The following is a 21,866-nucleotide window of genomic DNA, read 5'->3' as shown; positions in this document are numbered from 1 at the left end:
AACAATGTACAGTCAATCAATCAATCAGTAACTGAAATGGGTTCCACACAGTCACACATACAAAAAAGCGAAATAAACAGCAAAAACAGACAGACCTTGGCGTAACACTCAAAACGGAAGTGTGGCACTCAAATCGGAAGCGTAAAACTCAAAATGGAGCACGTTCGGCTTCCGATAAAAGTTTGCAATCTGGAACACTTATTTCCGGGTTTGCAGTGTTTGGGTTCCAAGTTGTTTGAGTACCAAGGCGTTTGAGAATGAAGGTACCAATGTACGCTGGTAAGAAGCACTATCTAAACACTTCATTTAAAATATAATAATAATAATAATAATAATAATAATAATAATAATAATAATAATAATAACGGCACCCACTTTTCTATCCAGTATGGAGGAGCGTTGCACAACAGATAATCCCTCTCTCTCTCTCTCTTTTTGCTAGGAAGTGGTACCCAAAAGGTTGACATCACTAGCCTGAACTTGCCCAGCCTATTCTGCTGTCACAGTATGCGACACGTGAGGTCACAATACGGATCAGGGGAAGCCATCCTCCAGTCAAGAGGGAGAAAGGTCTTTTTCTCTTTTGCAAACCGCTTTGAGACGTTTTGCAACCAAGAGGTGTACAAAGTTTACGAAATAAATAGGACTAAAATGATGGAAGGAGGAGGTGGGGAAGAGAATAGGTGCCTTCCTAAATCTGCCCCTGTTCTTCGTCCTCCATTAATCCTGGACTGGGAAGCAGCTGGACTAGACCAGTGTTAGAAACTCAAGATATATAAGATAGGAACAGCTCCTTAAACCAAGGTTTTCGGTGACCAAAATGGAATGTCTAGCTGCCATTTTGGGCCCAGGCGGCTCAAAGGTCATATTTTTCAATGTGACTCTTTGGTTCCTCAAATTCTTTCTTTTTTATATCTAAATTCTTATTGGTTTTATAAACTTTACACAAAGTGCAATTCATACACTTTGACTTCCCAGCTTTACATTCATGAGGTTTCCCCCTACAGACAAATTACCTGCTGCCTCATTAGAGATGGCAAGGCCTGGAAAAAAACCCTGGAAAAATTTGGAAAAAAACCAAGGCCCTCCCCCATGAAAAGCAATCAGTTTGATATAGTTTGTAGAACTTTCTTTATGTATGCTACAACAGCAGCGAGAATACTTATTGCAAAGTATTGGAAGACTCAAGATCTACTTAATCTAATTAATTTTATAATGAATGTTTTTAGAATGTTGGACTATTTTGTTTGTTGTTAGCCGCCCTGAGCCCAGCTTCGGCTGGGGAGGGCGGGATATAAATAAAATTTATTATTATTATTATTATTATTATTATTATTATTATTATTATTATTACCCACCCTGGAAGAATGGCAGATGAAGGTGATGGACTATATGGAACTGGCGGAGATGACTGGCAGAATCCGAGACCAGGGAGAAGAGTTGGTGGAAGAAGATTGGAAGAAATTTAAAGACTATTTACAGAAATATTGTAAAATTAATGAATGTTAGAATGATGTTGGAATGAAGTTAAGTGGTTTTAGCAGTAATGTTACTAAGGGTTAATAAACAATGGATTGTTAATAGATGGGAATTTGAAGTAAAAACATACTAAGAAAAAGGATCAAGATAAGAACAAAGAGGGAAAGGATTTGCTGAATTAATTAACTGATTTGGGATACAAAAAAGGGAGGTGTGAGGAGGTCCGGGAAACAAGTGAACGAAAGATAAGTTATGGAAATACTGACTTGTTTTTATTTTTGTCTTTTTTTTGTATTTTTGTAATCTTGTTTGAAACTTTAATAAATATTATTATAAAAAAAGAGATATAGTTTGAATATTCCACAGAGAGTGTTTTTCCCCTGGAAAAAAAGCGTTTTGGGGGAAAAACCTGTTTTCCCCCCATTCTGCCCCCCAAAGCCTTTCCATCTTTATGCCTATACACAATTCTTATTCTATTATAAATTTCTTTACTCCCTTCATTCTTACAATCCTCCCATTGCTTAAACTTCCAAGACCAGTCTGATGTGACCTTCGCCAGGATGGAAAACACCTGGACCAAGCATCTTGCGATGGTTGCCTGTGGATATTGCCCCTCTTCCCTTCTTGCCCCTGCCAGCTGCCGGGTGTTATGGCATGGACATCCCAACTGCACCCGGAACCTGAAACCTGCAACGCTAGCACTTTGGAGCTGACTCATACATATGCAAGCATCGGTTGCAAACAGCCGTTACTGAACAACTCACAGCTGAATATTGTAAACTGCTGACTCAGAAGAGCAGGGTGGTTTGGTGACCTCGGGTGATTTTAAAGTTTTTCCCGTGGTTCATCAACATGCACGAACTCGCCCTTGTCAGGGATTGAAAAGATGAGGAAATAAATATGTCGCCGGATGTGGGACAGAGACACTAAACTCGCTTCCTGGCAGGTGAGCTGTGGCTGTTTGCAGGGGGAAAGAGGAAGGAAGAAGAAGAAGAAGAGGAAGAAGAGTTTGGATTTGATATCCCGCTTTATCACTACCCTAAGGAGTCTCAAAGGGACGCTGGTGGCGCTGTGGGTTAAACCACAGAGCCTAGGACTTGCTGATCAGAAGGTTGGCGGTTTGAATCCCCGCGACGGGGTGAGCTCCCGTTGCTCGGTCCCTGCACCTGCCCACCTAGCAGTTCGAAAGCACATCAAAGTGCAAGTAGATAAATAGGTGCCGCTCCGGCGGGAAGGTAAACGGCGTTTCCGTGCGCTGCTCTGGTTCGCCAGAAGTGGCTTAGTCATGCTGGCCACATGACCCGGAAGCTGTACGCCAGCTCCCTCGGCCAATAAAGCGAGAGCCATACCTCCAGAGTCGTCTGCGGTTCCCTTGCTGCGAGAAGCCAAGTTACAGAGAACCAGGCAGAGGGCCTTCTCGGTAGTGGCACCCGCCCTGTGGAACACCCTTCCATCACATGTTAAGGAAATAAACAACTATCCGACTTTTAGAAGACATCTGAAGGCAGCCCTGTTTAGGGAAGCTTTTAATGTTTAATAGGTTATTGTATTTTAATATTCCGCTGGAAGCCGCCCAGAGTGGCTGGAGAAACCCAACCAGATGGGCAGGGTATAAATAAATAAATTATTATTATTATTATTATTATTATTATTATTATTATTATTATTATTATTATTATTATTATTACTACTACTACTACTACAATTTCCAATCTTCCCAATGACCTTTTATCTTGTTCTGTCCCACTTTAACTGCAACGCCTTGCAGCACGGCGATGAGTTTGCCTACAGCCTTATTAAGTTCTGATTATCCCTCCCCTGCTGGGGAAATCCCAGGCCAGCAAAGTCGTGGCAATGATGGTATCAGACCACGTCGACGGCACCTGCAAGAGGGAACGTCCAAGAGCTTGTCAACGCCGCTTTGAACATTTATCTCACTCTCTCGAGAGAGCCCTGCCAACAAAGCAAGATCTAGGTATGGCCTCATTTCTTCCTTTGAAAAGATCTCGGTCCTGGCTACAGGGCAAGAGATTTGCATCTCTCCACTGGGCCAAGAGACGGGGTGATAATGCAAAGCAGACCGAACGGCTTCTTGGACCCTCTACAACGATGCTTGCTCTTTTGGGAGAGATGCAGGCACTGAGAAACATACGCTCTACTCGGCAGATCCCAAATATTCTCTCTCTCTCTCTCTCACACACACACACACACCATAGCTGTCAACTTTCAGATTTGAAAATAAGCGACCAGCAGCCTCGAACATAAGGGATGAGCAGCCAAAATAAGGGATTTTGCTTAACTTATACAGTGGTACCTCGCAAGACGAATGCCTCGCAAGACGAAAGGGTTTTTGGTTTTTTTAGTTGCTTCGCAAGACGAATTTCCCTATGGGCTTGCTTCGCAAGACGGAAACGTCTTGCAAGTTTGTTTCCTTTTTCTTAACACCGTTAATACAGTTGCGACTTGACTTTGAGGAGCAACTCATAGAACGCGGTGTGGTAGCCTTTTTTGAGGTTTTTAAAGACTTTGGTGATTTTTGAAGCTTTTCCAAAACTTTTCCGAAACCGTGCTTCGCAAGACGAAAAATTCGCAAGACGAAAAAACTCGCAGAACGAATTAATTTCGTCTTGCGAGGCACCACTGTACATAAATCCGGCACTGATGGAGCCATGCTGCTTTGGCTGCGACTGTGTTTTGCAGGGGGTTGGACTAGATGATCCTAAGGGTCTACAACTCCCACCAAAGAAGAGGGGCAGACAAAACTGATGAACGACATCGAGATGGCAAAGCTTACAGGCAGAATTAGAAACCAGGAAGAGGACCTCTTTAATAAAGAATGGGGAAAGTTTATAATTTATTTGAAAAGCTATTGTGAAGAGTTACATTGGTAGGATTGACAGAAAACTTGTAAAAATTTGAACTATGGATGGACAAATGATTTATAAACATAGAGTTATGAAAGGGATGCAGAGGGGGAAATCACTACATTAAGATGCTGCACTGGTTGGAGGGGATGCTAAGCAGCAGGTTGGGGCTGCCGTCGTCCTGGCGCAAGGAGTTCCAACGGCCCTTCCCCGCCCGAGAGAGAGAGGGAGGGAGGGAGACTCTCGTCCACGCCGCCCGCGAGCCCGGCGTGAGGCGGTTGCGGCTGCACCACGGCCCTTCTGCGTCCCTCCCCATCCCCTTCTCTTCCTCCTCCCTCAGGCTGCCTCCTCAGCCGCCGCCTCCGGCTTCCCCTGGCAGCGCAGTGGAAGTCTCGCAAGAGAGGGGCTGCCCGCCCGCCCGCCGCCACCCGTGTCCTCATGACGCGCCCCTGAGGGGGAAAAGGGAGAGACGGAGACGCTCTCTCTTGCAGCGGAGGACCCCGAGCTGCCGCTTCCCTCCTGAGCTGGGCGAGCATGAAACCTTGGAAATTTAAGAGACATCATCAATAAGGGACAGCAGCGGGACACGGCACTTGGATAAGGGAGTTTCCCACCAAATAAGGGACGGTTGACAGCTATTGCACACACCCCTCCAGGAGAGAATTGCTTTTACTGAGGCTCAAAGAGAGACGCGTGGAAAAGCGGGCACACAACATGCCCAGAATACAAAACAACACAACAGGTTGCCTGATAGCGGAGGCTCCCAGCTGTGGGGAACGGGTGTGTCCTAAAGAATTTCCTGTCCTTTCCCTATTGTTCCCGAAATCAATCATGGGCGAGGCTTTCCTACCACCCCATTAACAGCAGCCATGCCCTTCCTCTAGAAGATGCCAGATTACAGACTCTAAACCCTCCAGAACAGGGGAAGCCACAGCATAGGTATGTAAAGTAAAAATGTATAGGGTTTTTTCTTTAATTAAACAAAAAAACAACAACCCCAAAATTTACTTATGACGAAGGATTTGGCACAATATGCCCCGCGGCACTGCGCTAAGACAGGCCAGCTGACTTAGAAGCCAACAAATTTTGTGTCCCATTACCACAAGAGAAGAAGGTGCGAGAGACACCAAAAAAACCTTGTTTCCTATCTGCAGTGTCGATAACCACCGGTGGGTGAGATGGGGCTAGGTACATTTTGAGAAATCTCCAGCCTCATTTCCTCGCGAAACTGAGGAGTTGGAACCGGGTTGAATAGAATTCAGTTTATTCTGTTGCAATGAAATGCGTGTAGCCTCGGTTTCCTCTTCTGTGGGCTCAGACATGTTTAGAACAGCTTTAAACAAAAGACCCTACAAACTGAAATCCAGTATACATAATATCGGTAGGTCTCTGACCCATCTGATGTGAAACCTTTGCAATCGTATCCGAATCAGAGATCACTGGATTGGGACCAATATTCATACAGTAATTTTATTGATAGTTAATGACTACCCAAGCCTCGCTTTGCTTCTCAAACAATGGCAGCCTTATTCCTTCCTTTGATGCTAATCTACACACACACACACACACACACACACACACACACACACACACAGCTGGCTTCCCACCGCTGAGGCAAGGCTTCCTTTTTCTAAAAAAGAAAAAGGAGCTGAACTATTTTAGGTTCAACGTGCTCACTTTGCAACGAGATTTGCAGAGACAGACAGGCCCATCCTTCTCAAGAGAGCGGGTGCCATTTGGACAAAATCACGCACCAAAAACGCGTGTGGGGGAAACGAAAGCCGACGGATGCCTTACCTTCCCCTGTTCAGAGTTTCCCAACACAACACACACTGAGCACAGGTGCGACAAGCCGAGGCATGCACTACAATCCTCACAAGGCTCCAAAAGCACTGGGCGAGCCCCGGGACGTGGTTCTGCGAGTAGGTTCCGGGTCCATCGAGGGCAGAAGGCTCCCAAACCTTCCCGACGTTACCTTCGCTTTGCGCGAAGGTGTTTCTCCCACCTCCGCAGAGGCATTTTGCTTCCCCGTCGCTGCCTCTTCTCTCTGAAGTAGGAGAGGCACTCCTGCGAGCGGCCAGAAAGCCTGTTCGTGCGTGGCGGAAGGAGCACCGGCAAAGCGTGCGCCTCCGGTGCGCCGGGGCTGGCTCTGGCAGCGACTCAAGAGCTCTGAAGCTTGCAACGTGCTAAGAATAAGCCGGAGGCAAGCATCAGCCTTGCGCGCCCCTCCTACGGAAGCCCTGGGTGTGCCAGGCCTTCGTCACACCAGCAGTTTCCTCTTATTTCCAACCCAGAAACTGCTGTGACGAGAGAGAGAGAGACGAGCGCACAAACATCCGCAGACCAGAAACACGCTGAATCGGAAACGGACTGGGATCGCTGCCAGCGACGCCTGCTTGCTTGGGTAGCCAAGGCCAGGAATTGGGGTGTGTGTGTGTGAGAGAGAGAGAGTGGGCTGGTGTCGCTCTAAGCATCCCAGGGCTTTTGGGGAGGAGAACCCCACGCCCCGCAGATTCTAACTCTTCGGAACAAGTGGGGATTGTGAGAAAAGACAGTCTTGAGATACGAAGCCAAAACTTCGGGGAATCTTGGTTTTAGACCAAATCAGGCCACTGGTCCATATAGATCAGCGTTGTCTTTTCTGGCTGCTAAGGGGTCTCCAGATTTTCAGAGGCAGGGGTCTCTGGACTGAACCCTAGACTTCTTGCATAGGATCATAAAATAGAACAGTCGCAAGGGACCCCTGAAGGTCCTCTAGTCCAACCCACTGCAATGCAGGAATCTCAACTACCACTGTTCATTATCATAACTGTTCAGGGAAGTTTTTAATATTTAATGCTGTACTGTTTTTAACACTTGATTGGGAGCCACACAGAGTGGCTGGGAAACTCAGCCAGATGGGCAGGGTATAAATATATTATTATTATTATTATTATTATTATTATTATTATTATTATTATTATTATTATTATTGCTGTCAAACTCATTTCAGGTAGGAAAGGATCCTGTTTTTACAGTTCTATTTTTTGCGGGGGATGTATGCATGAGATCACAGAATCCTAGAGTTGGAAGGGACCTTAAGAGTAATCTCCCCCCCCCCCCTTTTAAATTATTTTATTAAATCGTAAATGTACAACAGCTTCTTAACTCTACACACGCACTTAATTTTTTAAAAGGAAAACGTTATGCCCCATGATCCTGGCTAATAGTTTTTCAAAACTTTGAGAAAACTCTTTAAAAAAAGGTTTTACAGAGGTAAAAGAACAGCTTCAGGTTTTCGAATAACATCGTTAAGGAAACTTATCTCAGTCATGCCTAAATATGCAGTGATATGGCAGAAGACACCAGAGCATATGCAGAGAGCCGTTTTGTGAATAGATTGGATTATTTAATACCTTACTGTGGAGGAAGGATTGTAAAAATGCCTTTGAGGCAGTTTCTTAGCTTTTAAATTTTTGTTTCTTTCTAATGGTCTTTGTAAGAGTGCAGAAGCATTCCTTTGATAATGTTAAATTTGTAAGTTTCAGGGACCCTAAGAGTCATCTAGTCCACCCCCTCTGCAATGCAGGAATCTCAGCTAAAGCATCCCTGACAGATGGCCACCCAACATCTGCTTAGAAACCTCCAAGGAAGGAGAGTCCACAACCTCCCGAGGGAGAGAGTTCCACTGTCCAACAGCTCTGACTGTCAGAAAGCTCTGACAGAAAGTTCTGGGCACCACAGTTCAAGAAGGACACTGACAAACTGGAACGTGTCCAGAGGAGGGCAACCAAAATGGTCAAAGGCCTGGAAACGATACCTTATGAGGAATGGCTAAGGGAGCTGGGCATGTTTAGCCTGGAGAAGAGGAGGTTAAGGGGTGATATGATAGCCATGTTCAAATAAATAAAAGGATGTCACATAGAGGAGGGAGAAAGGTTGTTTTCTGCTGCTCCAGAGAAGCGGACACGGAGCAATGGATCCAAACTACAAGAAAGAAGATTCCACCTAAACATTAGGAAGAACTTCCTGACAGTAAGAGCTGTTTGACAGTGGAATTTGCTGCCAAGGAGTGTGGTGGAGTCTCCTTCTTTGGAGGTCTTTAAGCAGAGGCTTGACAACCATATGTCAGGAGTGCTCTGATGGTGTTTCCTGCTTGGCAGGGGGTTGGACTCGATGGCCCTTGTGGTCTATTCCAACTCTATGATTCTATGATGTTCAGCCGGAATCTCCTTGTAATCTGAATCCATCGGTTCAGGTCCTATCCTTCGAACCAGCAGGGAACAAGCATGCTCCATCTTCCATGTGACAGTCTTGAGATATTTGAAGATGGCTATCGTATCACCTTTCAGTTTCCTCTTCTCCAAGCTAAACATGCCCTGCTCCATTCCTCTTACGGGGCTCTCCTATAATGCAAATTCTCCCCTACTAAGCAATGGACCTTCCCAAACAGAAGACCTGGGACTTTGAAAATCCCCCCCCCCCACTTGGAAACATTCCCCCCCACAACATATTTATTCCTGATTTCCTTTTTCCTACTAGCTTGCCGCAACGTGTTGCTTTGACGAGCTGGCGAATTATAAATTTGGAAATCTGCAAACCCGTAGCTTAGGAAGAGCTGCGTGCTGAGATACCTGGGCTTGGTTAAAGGAAGAAGCAATTTAGAAAGCAGCTTTAAGAAGGCATTGCCTGTCCATGCATGAACCTCCTGTTGCAGGAAGTCCAAAGCGTTCGTCGAAGGGTGGTGGGGGAAAGAGGCTTGGGGAAATCGCTGGCTAAAGTTCTGCAAAAGGAGGAGGTAAACAAAACCAGTCCCTGGAGTTTGATTTCTCATACGCGAGGCTTACCTTTCCGAAGAGGAGAACCTCCAGGTTGCCCAAACGCCTCTTGCAGCCAGATTTTCGCCCTGCTGAGGACTGCTCAGTCCCCCTTCGAAGAGGCTGCCGGCTTGGCTAAGCCCGTGGCGTGATCTGCCTGACAGCTCTTGTTTTGCAACGCTTACCTTCGGCAGGGTCATCCGCTGCTTAGCACCGGGTGCACAGAGCCTCAAAATAGAACACAAGGGCTAAGCACATAAGTAAACGGGAACAGGGAAGCTGAATGATGCAAGGGATACGGCAGCCGGGGGGGGGGGGGGTGGACGGACAGACAAGAGAGTGAATCTTTGTCAATCGCTCCCCCTCCCTTTGCACAAAACAGCAGCAGCAACGAAAAAGGAGAAGGCAACTTTTTCTGATAAAGAGAGTTCCATGACAGCTGTTGTTGTTGCTGCTGCTACAGGCTACTTCCTGCTCCTGACAACTTTGCATTTTGGTGGGTGCCTGTGAGAGGCGGCCGATAAAGGCTTCAGAACGTGGCAGGGAGGCGAATGCCCAAGGAGACCCCCTTTCCACTTTTGCAGCCCTTGGGAAATATTATTGTTGATATGTGCTTCTAAATCCCATTAGCTCTTTAGGGCAAGCCCTGCTCATCTGGTTCACCCTTGCTACCAGTGTAGGTCATGTTAAATCTACACAAACACACACACCACCAGCATCTGACACAAGTCAAGGCTCTAAGCTTGAAGCCCCCCACACAAAGCCCCTGTCTTGCACACTGTTACAACTTGGATAGCGTTAACCCCGCCATGCTGCTTAGATTTGGAAATCGAGGCGCGCAATTCAGCATCCTGGGAGCTAGACTGGTGACTGGGAGTGGTCGCCGGGACCACATAACACCAGTCCTGAGAGATCTGCATTGCCTCCCAGTATGTTTCCGAGCACAATTCAAAGTGTTGGTGCTGACCTTTAAAGCCCCAAACGGCCTTGGTCCTGTATACCTGAAGGAGCGTCTCTACCCCCATTGTTCAGCCCTGACACTGAGATCCAGCGCTGAGGGCCTTCTGGAGGTTCCCTCATTGCGAGAAGTGAGGTTACAGGGAACCAGACAGAGGGCCTTCTCGGTAGTGGCGCCCACCCTGTGGAACACCCTCCCTTCAAATGTGAAGAAAATAACCAGCTATCCTATCTTTAAAAGACATCTGAAGGCAGCCCTGTTCAGGCCTGTTCAGTTTTTAATATTTAATGCTGTACTGTTTTTAACATTTGATTGGGAGCCGCCCAGAGTGGCTGGGGAAACTCAGCCAGATGGGCGGGGTATAAATAATAAATTATTATTATTATTATTTATTACTACCCACCTCTTTTTTTAGCATTGGAAAAATGGCTTTGAAAATCTACAGACAACGCTTGGTTGTCTCAGAAGCCAGGTCCGGTGTGTGTGTGTGTGTGTACATTTGCATCAGCATTTGTTTGCGGGGAGAGGGAGTGTTTCAGCGCTGCACAAATCTAAATGCCCTCTTCTGGGACTAAAAAGAGAATCTTGCAAATGAAGCTTACTGGTGCACAGATTTTAGGTACAAGTCGCGAGCAAATTCAGTGTTTCCAGGTGCAAAGATGAGCTCTGCGTTTATGCGTTTATGTGAGAAGGCATGCGCGTGCCTGAGCGCGCACAACATGCGCACACACAAACTGCTCCACCAGCGGTCTCTAGAGTTACCCGTTCCCAGCAAGGCTGCATCCATATCCCATTTTACAGTAATTATGAGCGGTGCTTATAACAACTACGGTACCTTGGAGAGTTTTACAGCAGCGATAGTAATGGGAAACCACTATTAAAAAATGCAAGCAGTCACTCCCAGCGGTGCTATACCATCACCTCTGGCAACTTAGGAATAACGTTGATAACCAGCAAGCCCCAGAGGCATAAAGGGCTTCTAATGCTAAGGAAGAAATTATCCCTTGACCCATAGCTCTTGATGATGTGATTAAACAGTTCTAAAGTGCAGGGGGGAGCAAGCCGGGCGAGAAATTCTGGTATCCCCCCTTGGGAGAGAGGGGAGCAAAGCAAAGCTGCTTGGCCCGGGGTCTATTTATAACCCTAAATCACATTACACCGAACCGCCAGAGCCAGGATGCAGCCGCTTTGAAGGACATACCCTCATATCCTGTGCAAACTTCTCAGGGCTGTTTGATAAACATCGGCGGGCTCCTCTCTTGCGATGGACACCTGCCCCACATCTGCTTGGTGCACACATCTGGCTTTTGTTTTCAAGATGGCAAGGGGAGGGAGAAACGGTTGGGAGGAAGATTGCTTCGACTTTACGAAAACACTTAAAAGAAGCTAAGAGCAGCCCTGTTCGCTTAGACCGAATAAAATCCACTTGGTTCAGGATCCTGTTCTCACCACAACCCGCCCCCCAACAGCGGGCAAGGCTATCCGGAAGCCAAGAAGAAAAGCACAAAGGGGACACTGTTCCCTCTTTGCTGTGCCCAGAATTGGAGAGCTGGAAGGTACCTCCAAAGGTCATGTAGCTCAACCCCCTCCTGAAAATCCAAGTGCAATTGCACAGACCAGTGGGCGAGCATGCTTTGAAAACTTCATCAGGTCGATAAAAACAGGAAACAGAGCGCTAGTTGGCTCAGCCGCGAGCCTCTCCAGATTTGGAAAGGGTTAATTTGCTCCTTCACCAACCTAATTTCATCTGGGTCAGGCTCTGTTCTTCTCCCAGTCAGTCTTCCCAGCCAGCCTGCCCCCCATACAGATGTATGGGGTTTCGTAATCCCAGCCAAACCAACAAGCGCCCCTTTCCCCACAGGGCTAAGCCTGCGAACATTCCGCTGACAGTTCTATCGGTCACGGAATGCCCACAAACATTTCAACATCACTTGCGGTGCAACAAACCAGCGTCCGAACGCTTCAACGCCGGCAATATGAACACTGCGCAGGCGGGCACAAAAACACACACACACAAATACAGGCAAGCCAACAATGACGCCAGCTCACCACCTGCCAAGCTATTATTCATCTGGCAGCTCTCTGCGCGCATCACAGAAGGAGTAAGCGCTCAGGAGGATTTAGGGAAGGATCACAGGGAGATCAAACTCTTAACCAACTTGATCCAGATTTCAAACACATCGAAAGCTACTGGAGTGGTAAAGGCTACGGAGACACCTTCTCCCCACCGTTCTCTGGGGAGAATTTCGCCCTGAAACGTGGACTGGGAACGCCAGGGAATGCGCGGCGCATGTGCTTCTTTGCACCGCGTACACTGCGCCGTGACTCAGGGTATTTCAGAGCAATATACTCTGAAATGGAGCAAACTGCATGACTGGTCCCTACTGCAGGTCACAGAACAAATCTCCTCCTGTTAGCTGTCGCATTTCCTGCGCAAAACCAGGAAGCTGTCTGATAATGGGAAGCAGTGTTCGAAACTCCCATTGTTCCAGGTGCATTTTGCAGCAGGGAATTTCATTAGCGTGAGCCGTTTCTGAGCTCTGGGCTCAGTACTGCGCCTAAGATTTCAGATTAAAACTGCAGAGTGGAAGGAAAGGAGGACCTCTTTCTGTCTCTACACTTCCAGTTACTCTCTGAAGACTGGAGAAGAGACCCTCTTAAGAATATTAGGGTGTGGGCAGGGGAAGGGCTAGACCGTGTGAAACAGGAACATAATATTTTAGCTGCATTTCATTCATTTTCAGCTTTGTACAGTGGTACCTCTGGTTACACACATACTTAATTCGTTCCGGAGGTCTGTTCTTAACATGAAACTGTTCTTAAGCTGAAGCAGCACTTTAGCTAATGGGGCCTCCTGCTGCCGCCGCGCTGCCGGAGCACAACTTCTGTTCTCATCCTGAAGCAAAGTTCTTAACCCGAGGTAATATTGCTGGGTTAGCGGAGTCTGTAACCTGAATCTTTGAAGCCTGGAGAGGAGAGGGGTCTCGCTCCCCAGGCTTTAGCATAAGGCATCCTGAAGCTTATGGGGCTGGCAAGGGAAGCCTGGGTCCCGTCCCCCCCCCCCTGCCCCAGGGACCACACATTCACTCCATATGACGCACAGACATTTCCCCTTAGGTTTTAAGAGGAAAAAAGTGCGTCTTCTGGAGTGAAAAATACGGTAAATATGGGGAAAGCCAAATGTCTCCGAGGTCCTAATCCAGCACTCTAGCCATCCCACCACAAACACCATTGCCGGGGAAAGAAGTTGCAAAAGGCTGTATTTCAAGTTTCACACAGTGGAGTCTGGGACATATTCTAGGGTTCACGAACTGCTTACACAAAGGCCTATGGCCTAGCCTTTCATGTCTCCACTACTGTCTCCTCACACCACACATGTCTCTGGAAACGTTGCCTTATGAGGAACGGCTAAGGGAGCTGGGCATATTTAGCCTGGAGAAGAGGAGGTTAAGGGGTGATATGATAGCCATGTTCAAATATATAAAAGGATGTCACATAGAGGAGGGAGAAAGGTTGTTTTCTGCTGCTCCAGAGAAGCGGACACAGAGCAATGGATCCAAACTACAAGAAAGAAGATTCCACCTAAACATTAGGAAGAACTTCCTGACAGTAAGAGCTGTTCGACAGTGGAATTGGCTGCCAAGGAGTGTGGTGGAGTCTCCTTCTTTGGAGGTCTTTAAGCAGAGGCTTGACAACCATATGTCAGGAGTGCTCTGATGGTGTTTCCTGCTTGGCAGGGGGTTGGACTTGATGGCCCTTGTGGTCTATTCCAACTCTATCATTCTATGTCTCCTCATGTGAACTCTGCATGAATCCTGCAGCATGCACAAAAAACGCAAGCGTGCACTAGCGGGGGAAAAGCTTGCAGTGGCACGGAAGATGTCGATTTCTCGTTTCTCTCCGGACATGTGGCCATCGAGATCAATACCTTTTAAACATTTGCAGAAAATTATGGTGCTCATCATCAGCACCAAAGCTTTCCCTGCTGAGCCCCGTTCCCACCAACCAGTTCTGAAGTTCGGAGACAGAAATCTGGAGGAACAGAAACGAAACATATGGAGGTACTGGAATATTTTAGCCCTGGAGCCCTGGACCAGTTTGAACATGGCTGAGAGGAACCCATTCTGCCTGCCTGCAGAAAAAGCTTTTCATCAAAGGCTGGAGGAAAACTCACCACCTGGAAGACAGGTAGGGACTGCCCCTGTTTTGCATGCAGAAGAACAAGTTTCTGGCAGAGGAAAAGGCAGAGCTGCGAGCCCTGTGCTTTGTCGCGAAGGGCGTTGGGGGAACTCAACACAAAGGGATGTGTGTGTTATTTCACACAACGCATTAGGATTAAGAAACCCAAAAGCATCCAAGAATCTTAGAGGACATGAACTATTTGAAAAGTAACTGTGATGAACAGATTACACTAGTAGGACAGCAAGAAGTTTTGTAAGGTGGATTATCTGAAATATTACAAGACTATGAAAAGAATTATTAGTTAAGGACAATTGAATGCAATGTAGAAACCAAGAAATGCAGAATAAGTGATAAAAACGGAAAATCATCAGGCGTTGACGGAAGTCTAAAGCATTGTACAGTGGTACCTCAGGTTACATACGCTTCAGGTTACATACGCTTCAGATTACAGACTCCGCTAACCCAGAAATAGTGCTTCAGGTTAAGACCTTTGCTTCAGGATGAGAACAGAAATTGTGCTCCGGTGGCGCGGCAACAGCAGGAGGCCCCATTAGCTAAAGTGGTGCTTCAGCTTAAGAACAGTTTCAGGTTAAGAACGGACCTCCGGAACGAATTAAGTACTTAACCTGAGGTACCACTGTATAAGACGAGAAGTTATGTTGTAGGAGTGTTTGAACTGGTATGCTAAAAAATTAATAAAAATGTATTTTAAAAGAAAGAAAGAAATGAAATCCAAAAGAAGTTTCGGGAGGGATCAAAGAAAAGTCCTTCTTCACGCAGCTCTTAGTTCAACTATGGAACTCGCTTCCGCAGGAGACAGTGGTGGTTTGAAAAGATCAGACAAATTCTCTATTAGCAATGGCGGCTATGCTCTTGTCTCCACAGCTGGAGGCAGCGATGCTTCTGTGGGGAAATACAGGTGCGGAGAATGCTCTTGCGCTAGGATCCTGCATGTGGGTTTCTCACAAGGCATCTGGTTGGCCACTGTGAGAACAGGATGGCCAATGCCCTCATTCGGTAGGAGGGATAATCCTATGTTTCTTCCTATGCATGGCAGTGATGCTGCAACATTCAGTTCACCAGACCACACTGCCTGGGAGAGCCATAGGCATAGATCCCTGCAACTCTCCCAAAAATAAAAAAAATAAAATTCCTTCCAGTAGCACCTTAGAGACCAACTAAGTTTGTTATTGGTATGAGCTTTCGTGTGCTTGCACACTTCTTCAGATACCAACTCTCCCAGTTTGAGCTCCAGCAGCTCCTGCTTGGGCAACTGGATGCCAGCGTTAAATCCTGAACAGTAAACAATGCTCAGCTTGACAGGTGAGGCGTGGGAAAGCCAGCGGCCCCAGAGAGCATGACGCCACCTCGCACCTTGGCGGTGGATGACTGTAACCTCAAAGGCCACCCTGGAAACTAATCGTCAGCCTGACAGCTGCCGCAGATGTCGGCATGTCCCTGTAAACAGAGGCAGCCTCGCTGGGATAATTGCAAGGTGATGGCTGTCTAGGCTTTGCACCAAGGATACAGAGGGTATCAGTGAGGCTCGACAGTTTGCAGAAGGAGCTATAAAGCTCTTGCCTTCTAACGTACAAACGTCGGTGATGACTTTTGCTGGGTCAATCCAAGGTTCACGCAGGTGCCCCTGAACGAGGTGGAAGAAGGAACTTAAAGCACATCAGATTGCAATTAGGGGAGATATATAATAATAACGGGACGCGGGTGGCGCTGTGGGTTAAACCAATCAGAAGGTCGGTGGTCCGAATCCCTGCGACAGGGTGAGCTCCTGTTGCTCAGTCACTGCTCTTGCCAACCTAGCAGTTCGAAAGCACGTCAAAGTGCAAGTAGATAAAGAGGTACCGCTTCGGCGGGAAGGTAAACGGCGTTTCCGTGCGCTGCTCTGGTTCGCCAGAAGCACCTTAGTCATGCTGGCCACATGACCCGGAAGCTGTACACTGGCTCCCTCGGCCAATAAAGCGAGATGAGTACCGCAACCCCAGTGTTGGCCATGACTGGACCTAATGGTCAGGGGTCCCTTTACCTTTACAATAACAACAACAATTTAACAACAACAACAATTTATTTATACCCTTCCCATCTAGCTGGGTTTCCCCAGCCACTCTGGACGGCTCCCAACAGAACAGTAAAAACACAATAAAACATCAAGCATTAAAAACTTCCCTAAACAGGGCTGCCTTCAGATGTCTTCTAAAAGTCGGATAGTTGTCTACAGTAGTACCTCGGGTTAAGTAATTAATTCGTTCCAGAGGTCCATTCTTAACCTGAAACTGTTCTTAAACTGAAGCAGCACTTTAGCAAATGGGGCCTCCTGCTGCTGCCACGCCGCCAGAGCACGATTTCTGTTCTCATCCTGAAGCAAAGCTCTTAACCCGAGGTACTATTTCTGGGTTAGTGGAGTCTGTAACCTAAAGTGTATGTAACCTGAAGCGTATGTAACCCGAGGTACTATTGTATTTCCTTGACATCTGATGGGAGGGCGTTCCACAGGGCGGGTGCCACCACCGAGAAGGCCCTCTGCCTGGTTCCCTGTGACTTCACTTCTCACGGTGAGGGAACCGCCAGAAGGCCCTCGGCGCTGGACCTCAGCGTCCAGGCAGAACGATGGAGGTGGAGACTCTCCTTCAGGTATACTGACCTGAGGCCGTTTAGGGCTTTAAAGGTCAGCACCAGCCCTTTGAATTGTGCTCAGAAACGTACTGGGAGCCAGTGTAGGTCTTTCAAGACCGGTGTTATGTGGTCTTGGCAGCCACTCCCAGTCACCAGTCTAGCTGCCGCATTCTGGATTAGTTGTAGTTTCCGGGTTATCTTCAAAGGTAGCCCCACGTAGAGCACATATATAAAAAGAACCCCAAAACATCAGGGGGAAGTTTCCATCCCAGCCTTTCCCCTGAAATGCTCTATGGTCTGCAAGGTCCCTCCAAACTCTAAAAATTATTTGATTCTATACTTGCAGGGAGGAATGACTCTTTTTAACTTACTGCGTTCCTGTAACAGAGCAAGATCCACTATTCTGTTCCCAATAGCAAACAGGTGGGTACAGCAGTGTGCATTTACTGTTTTGAACACAAAAGGGTACAATGCTTCTCTCCAGGAGGCTGGTTTCTTTGGAAAACACAGCCCAATGATGCAAGAGGAAGTTTACCATTATGCCAGTCTTGCTGTAAAAAGTGGAAGTTCATGCATCATGGTAAGCTATGAACCCTGGTTTACTGTACGCCAGGAAACTGAATCTGCCCAGCCTCTTGCGTCTGGGAGGAGGAAACAAACCACGATGCCAGGCTTAGCGCTATGCCCAGAGGAAGGATTATGACCTGTCGCCAAGGTGTGTCCTTGGCTTAATGATAGTGGGGTTGTTGGAAGGGGGTACGAACCACAACCCCCCTGGATCAGACACAAGGCTGAAGCAAGGGATTGTGGTTTCCGAAAAGCCCCGGTGATGTGTGTTCACAGTAAACCGTTAACTATTAGTGTGATGTGTGATCTGGGCTCTAATAAGGTTTTTTAGGCAAATGAGAAGGTTATGTACTAAAAGAAAATGGGGTTCAGACCAAGGTTAGTTTACGAGCAAATCCCAGGGTCAGCACACAATTCTTAAATGTAGGACAGGATGAGAGTCGCCACACATAAATTACATCAACCCCTTCAGAGCCTAGAAATTACTATTAATATATTTTTATTTATATCCCCACTTTCCCCCTGGACAGGGACTGAAGCTGGCTTACAGATACAGTGGTACCTCGCAAGACGAATGCCTCGCAAGACAGAAAACTTGCAAGACGAAAGGGTTTTTGGTTTTTTGAGTTGCTTCACAAGACGATTTTCCCTATGGGCTTGCTTCGCAAGACGGAAACGTCTTGCAAGTTTGTTTCCTTTTTCTTAAAACTGTTAATACAGTTGCGACTTGACTTCGAGGAGCAACTCATAGCACGCGGTGTGGTAGCCTTTTTTTGAGGTTTTTGAAGACTTTGGTGATTTTTGAAGCTTTTCCAAAACTTTTCCGACACTGTGCTTCGCAAGACGAAAAAATTGCAAGATGAAAAAACTCACGGAACGAATTAATTTCGTCTTGCGAGGCACCACTGTACAGTGGTAGCTTGGGTTACAGACGCTTCAGGTTACAGACTCTGCTAACCCAGAAATAGTACGTTGGGTTAAGAACTTTGCTTCAGGATGAGAACAGAAATCGCACGATGGCAGCGTGGTGGCAGCGGGAGGCCCCATTAACTAAAGTGGTACCTCAGGTTGAGAAGGGACCTCCAGAACGAATTAAGTTCTTAACCTGAGGTACCACTGTAAAAGAAAGAAGAGCTAAAAACATAGGGGTGAAAAACCATTATTTGAAAAGCAATTAAGTCACGTTCCTTGCACTTTTGCCTTTCAGGACACACAAGCAAGACGGGAAATTTAAGCTCCCTTGTTTTTTCCTGCTACTGCCAGGAGGTGTAATGCATTTCATGTAATCTTGTTATGTTTATTTTGCCGAAACATTGGGCTTTGTTTTTTGAGGGGGGGTATCTTTCTCATATTTGCTGTTGTGTTGTTCTACAGAACAACCCATGTGTTGCAAATATATTCACTAATATATTTGAAATCAATTGAACACACGTCTGTCAATCTTTGAAAGTCCGCAGAAGTATAATAATATATTAGAGAATTTACAAGTGCACACATTTTGTTTTTGTTACTAAATTATGTATATTATGCAATACAGTGCTATCTAGTATACTGGTCTCTGTGTTGCTTGTATTGTTTGTTGTGTTGTTCTACAGATGCTCAAACAGCTTTTCCCCAGCCTGACACTGCACAAGTGCTTTTGCCTTCAACTCTCGTCAGCCCCAGCCTGCAGAGCCGTCGGAATCTCTCATAAAAGCCTGTGAGATTCTGGCAACAGCAGGACAACTTTATGCCTCCTGATTTATATAGGCACAAGCAGTAACTTTCAGGTACGGACCAAGTGAAACTCCAGGAAATGCCGAGCCTTTCATTTTCTCCTTAACGAAAGGCCCCGGCAACAGGCAGGCTGCTATTAAGTTTTGCCGCGAGCTCCTTTTCCAAAACCCTCAAATTGGCCGTAACTCCGGAAGCCGTGAGCAGGACGGGACAGGGGAGAGGGAGAGAAGGGGGTGCTATCTAAAAGCAGCCCACTCACCCTGTAACTAAAAAAAGATAAAGGGACCCCTGACCATTAGGTCTAGTCGTGGCCGACTCTGGGGTTGCGGTGCTCATCTCGCTTTACTGGCCAAGGGAGCCGGCGTACAGCTTCTGGGTCATGTGGCCAGCAGGACTAAGCCGCTTCTGGCGAACCAGAGCAGCGCACGGAAACGCCGTTTACCTTCCCGCCGGAGCGGTACCTCTTTATCTACTTGCACTTTGACGTGCTTTCGAACTGCTAGGTTGGCAGGAGCTGGAACAGAGCAACGGGAGCTCACCCCGTCACAGGGATTCGAACCACCGACCCTCTGATCAGCAAGTCCTAGGTTCTGTGGTTTAACCCACAACGCCACCCGCATCCCCTCTGTGGGAGTATATTGTGTTTAAAAATGGGGTATCAGAGTTTTTAGGGGGTTAACCAGGTTGGGATAGCTGGGATAGCAGGCTTATTGGTTTTTGAATTGTCTTATTCAGATTTTTCAATTTCGTTGTTCTGTATGGGACAATGACAATAAAGATTGGTTGGCAGGAGCAGGGACTGAACAACGGGAGCTCACCCTGTCGCAGGGATTCGAACCGCCGACCTTCCAATCGGCAAGCCCAAGGCTCAGTGGTTTACACCACAGTGCCATCCGCGCCCCTAGAAAAAACTTAGTTGGTCTCTAAGGTGCTACTGGACTTATTTATTTAACCCTACTTTACAGACCGCAGAAACGTCCCAATGCCAAATAGTCATTTTCATTCCTCACACAAACTCTCCCCACCAACAAAGGAGCTGTGGAGCCACTTTTAGAACAACCTGTAACCAATTCAGATGGAAGATAGTTGTTCAACAAACGCGCTGTGCGTGTTATGGAGCGAAAAATACGGCAATTCCGGCATTGCAGGGGGTTGGACTAGAAACCCTCAATGTCCCTTCCCATTCTGCAGTTCAGTGATTCTATATGTGCTGCAGCTGAGAATAATTGAGATTCCTAGCCAGAGCTATGTGTGATAAAAGCAAAACATGCAGCCAGGCCTCCACCTCTTGCCACAAGGCTGTCCATGTTAATCTCACTTAGTTCCCTGCACCCAGCGGTTGAGGGGAAAAAATCAAGACAACGTAGAACTCTGGGGAGTAAAAGAAAATGCCTAGGACAGACCAAAGGGTGAATCTTCAGTTTTCAACTTCCTGGAGAAGCCTGGGAAGTGTAGTTTACCCCTCACACAGTTCCAATTCCCAGCACCCCAAACTAAAGCTCCCAGGTGTTGTTGTTTTTTTCCTTAGGGGGGTGGGAGGCCTAAAGGAAGAAGGCCTCATCCCCACACTTCCAAGAAGGGCAGAGCAGTCGGGAAAATGGCAGAACTGGTTAGGCATCTCGCCAAAGCATAACCTGCAAATCAACCTAGATTTGGGTGCTCCTAAGCCATCGAATTGCCAATAAAGGTCCGTATAGTTAAAGCTATGGTTTTCCCAGTAGTGATGCATGGAAGTGAGAGCTGGACCATAAAGAAGGCTGATAAAGAATTGATGGTTTTGATTTCTGGTACTGGAGGAGACCCTTGAGAGTCCCACGGACTGCAAGAAGATCAAACCTCTCCATTCTGAAGGAAATCAGCCCTGAGTGCTCACTGGAAGGACAGATCCTGAAGCTGAGGCTCCAATACTTTGGCCATCTCATGAGAAGAGAAGACTCCCTGGAAAAGACCCTGATGTTGGGGAAGATGGAGGACACAAGAGGAAGAGGACGACAGAGGACAAGATGGTTGGCCAGTGTTCTCGAAGCTACCAGCATGAGTTTGACCAAACTGCGGGAGGCAGTGGAAGACAGGAGTGCCTGGCGTGCTCCGGTCCATGGGGTCACGAAGAGTTGGACACGACTAAACAACAACAAAAGCCATCGAATCTAGAGCACAGCTGGGGGGCGGCCAGCAGCATTAGCTCTCTCTTTCACCTCGCCCAGGTACAGCCGCATCTTGCAAAAATCCTAGGATTAGATTGCTCACTGGAGATTAAACGGTTGTGTCACAGCACGCCTGCTCATTCCTCCTTGTGCTCCGATTCCCCTTCCTCTCCAAGACGGCTTCCTTTGAGATGAAAGATTTATCTCCCCCTCATCACCCTAAAGCTGTCACAGCCCAGTCTGGCGAGCTGCATCCTATTCAGGGTGGATATGATTTTTTTATTTTAAAAAAATCAGATTTTTGTTAATCGGATTTTTTTTAATTTAAATTGGATTTTTAAAATAAAATGCTTTAGCAGGAAAAATCTTTCTAAAGATAGTTTTCTATTTAGGTTGCATTATAGTCCAAAAGCTATTCATCAGGAAATAAGGATTTGTTTTAAGATTTGCATGTGTGCTGAAACTCTAGGCTAGGGCTTTTGTTTTTTTGTTTTTAAAGTTTAACTACATCAGTTAACAAACATGGATACAT

At 46.8% G+C, this 21,866-nt stretch overlaps 1 protein-coding gene across 4 annotated transcripts in view; it reads right to left on the bottom strand.

Annotated features, from left to right (window-relative positions):
- The window catches only part of PTP4A3 (protein tyrosine phosphatase 4A3), a 96,233-nt gene that overhangs the window by 23,608 nt on the left and 50,759 nt on the right, over window positions 1-21,866 (bottom strand). Inside the window, exon 1 of one of the 4 annotated variants that reach the window (XM_028736060.2) lies at window positions 9,170-9,314. The exons of 2 other annotated variants lie outside the window; for them this stretch is intronic. The gene's annotated coding sequence lies outside the window, so the exon portion shown is untranslated. Of the gene's footprint in view, window positions 1-6,140; window positions 6,433-9,169; window positions 9,315-21,866 lie in introns of those variants that run through there. One more of the 4 variants, XM_077932696.1, reaches the window with a different exon arrangement.

This window comes from Podarcis muralis, chromosome 8 (assembly GCF_964188315.1).
Source record: "Podarcis muralis chromosome 8, rPodMur119.hap1.1, whole genome shotgun sequence".
Classification (NCBI taxonomy): Eukaryota; Metazoa; Chordata; class Lepidosauria; order Squamata; family Lacertidae; genus Podarcis; species Podarcis muralis.
This window is presented reverse-complemented; position numbering and strand designations above follow the sequence as displayed.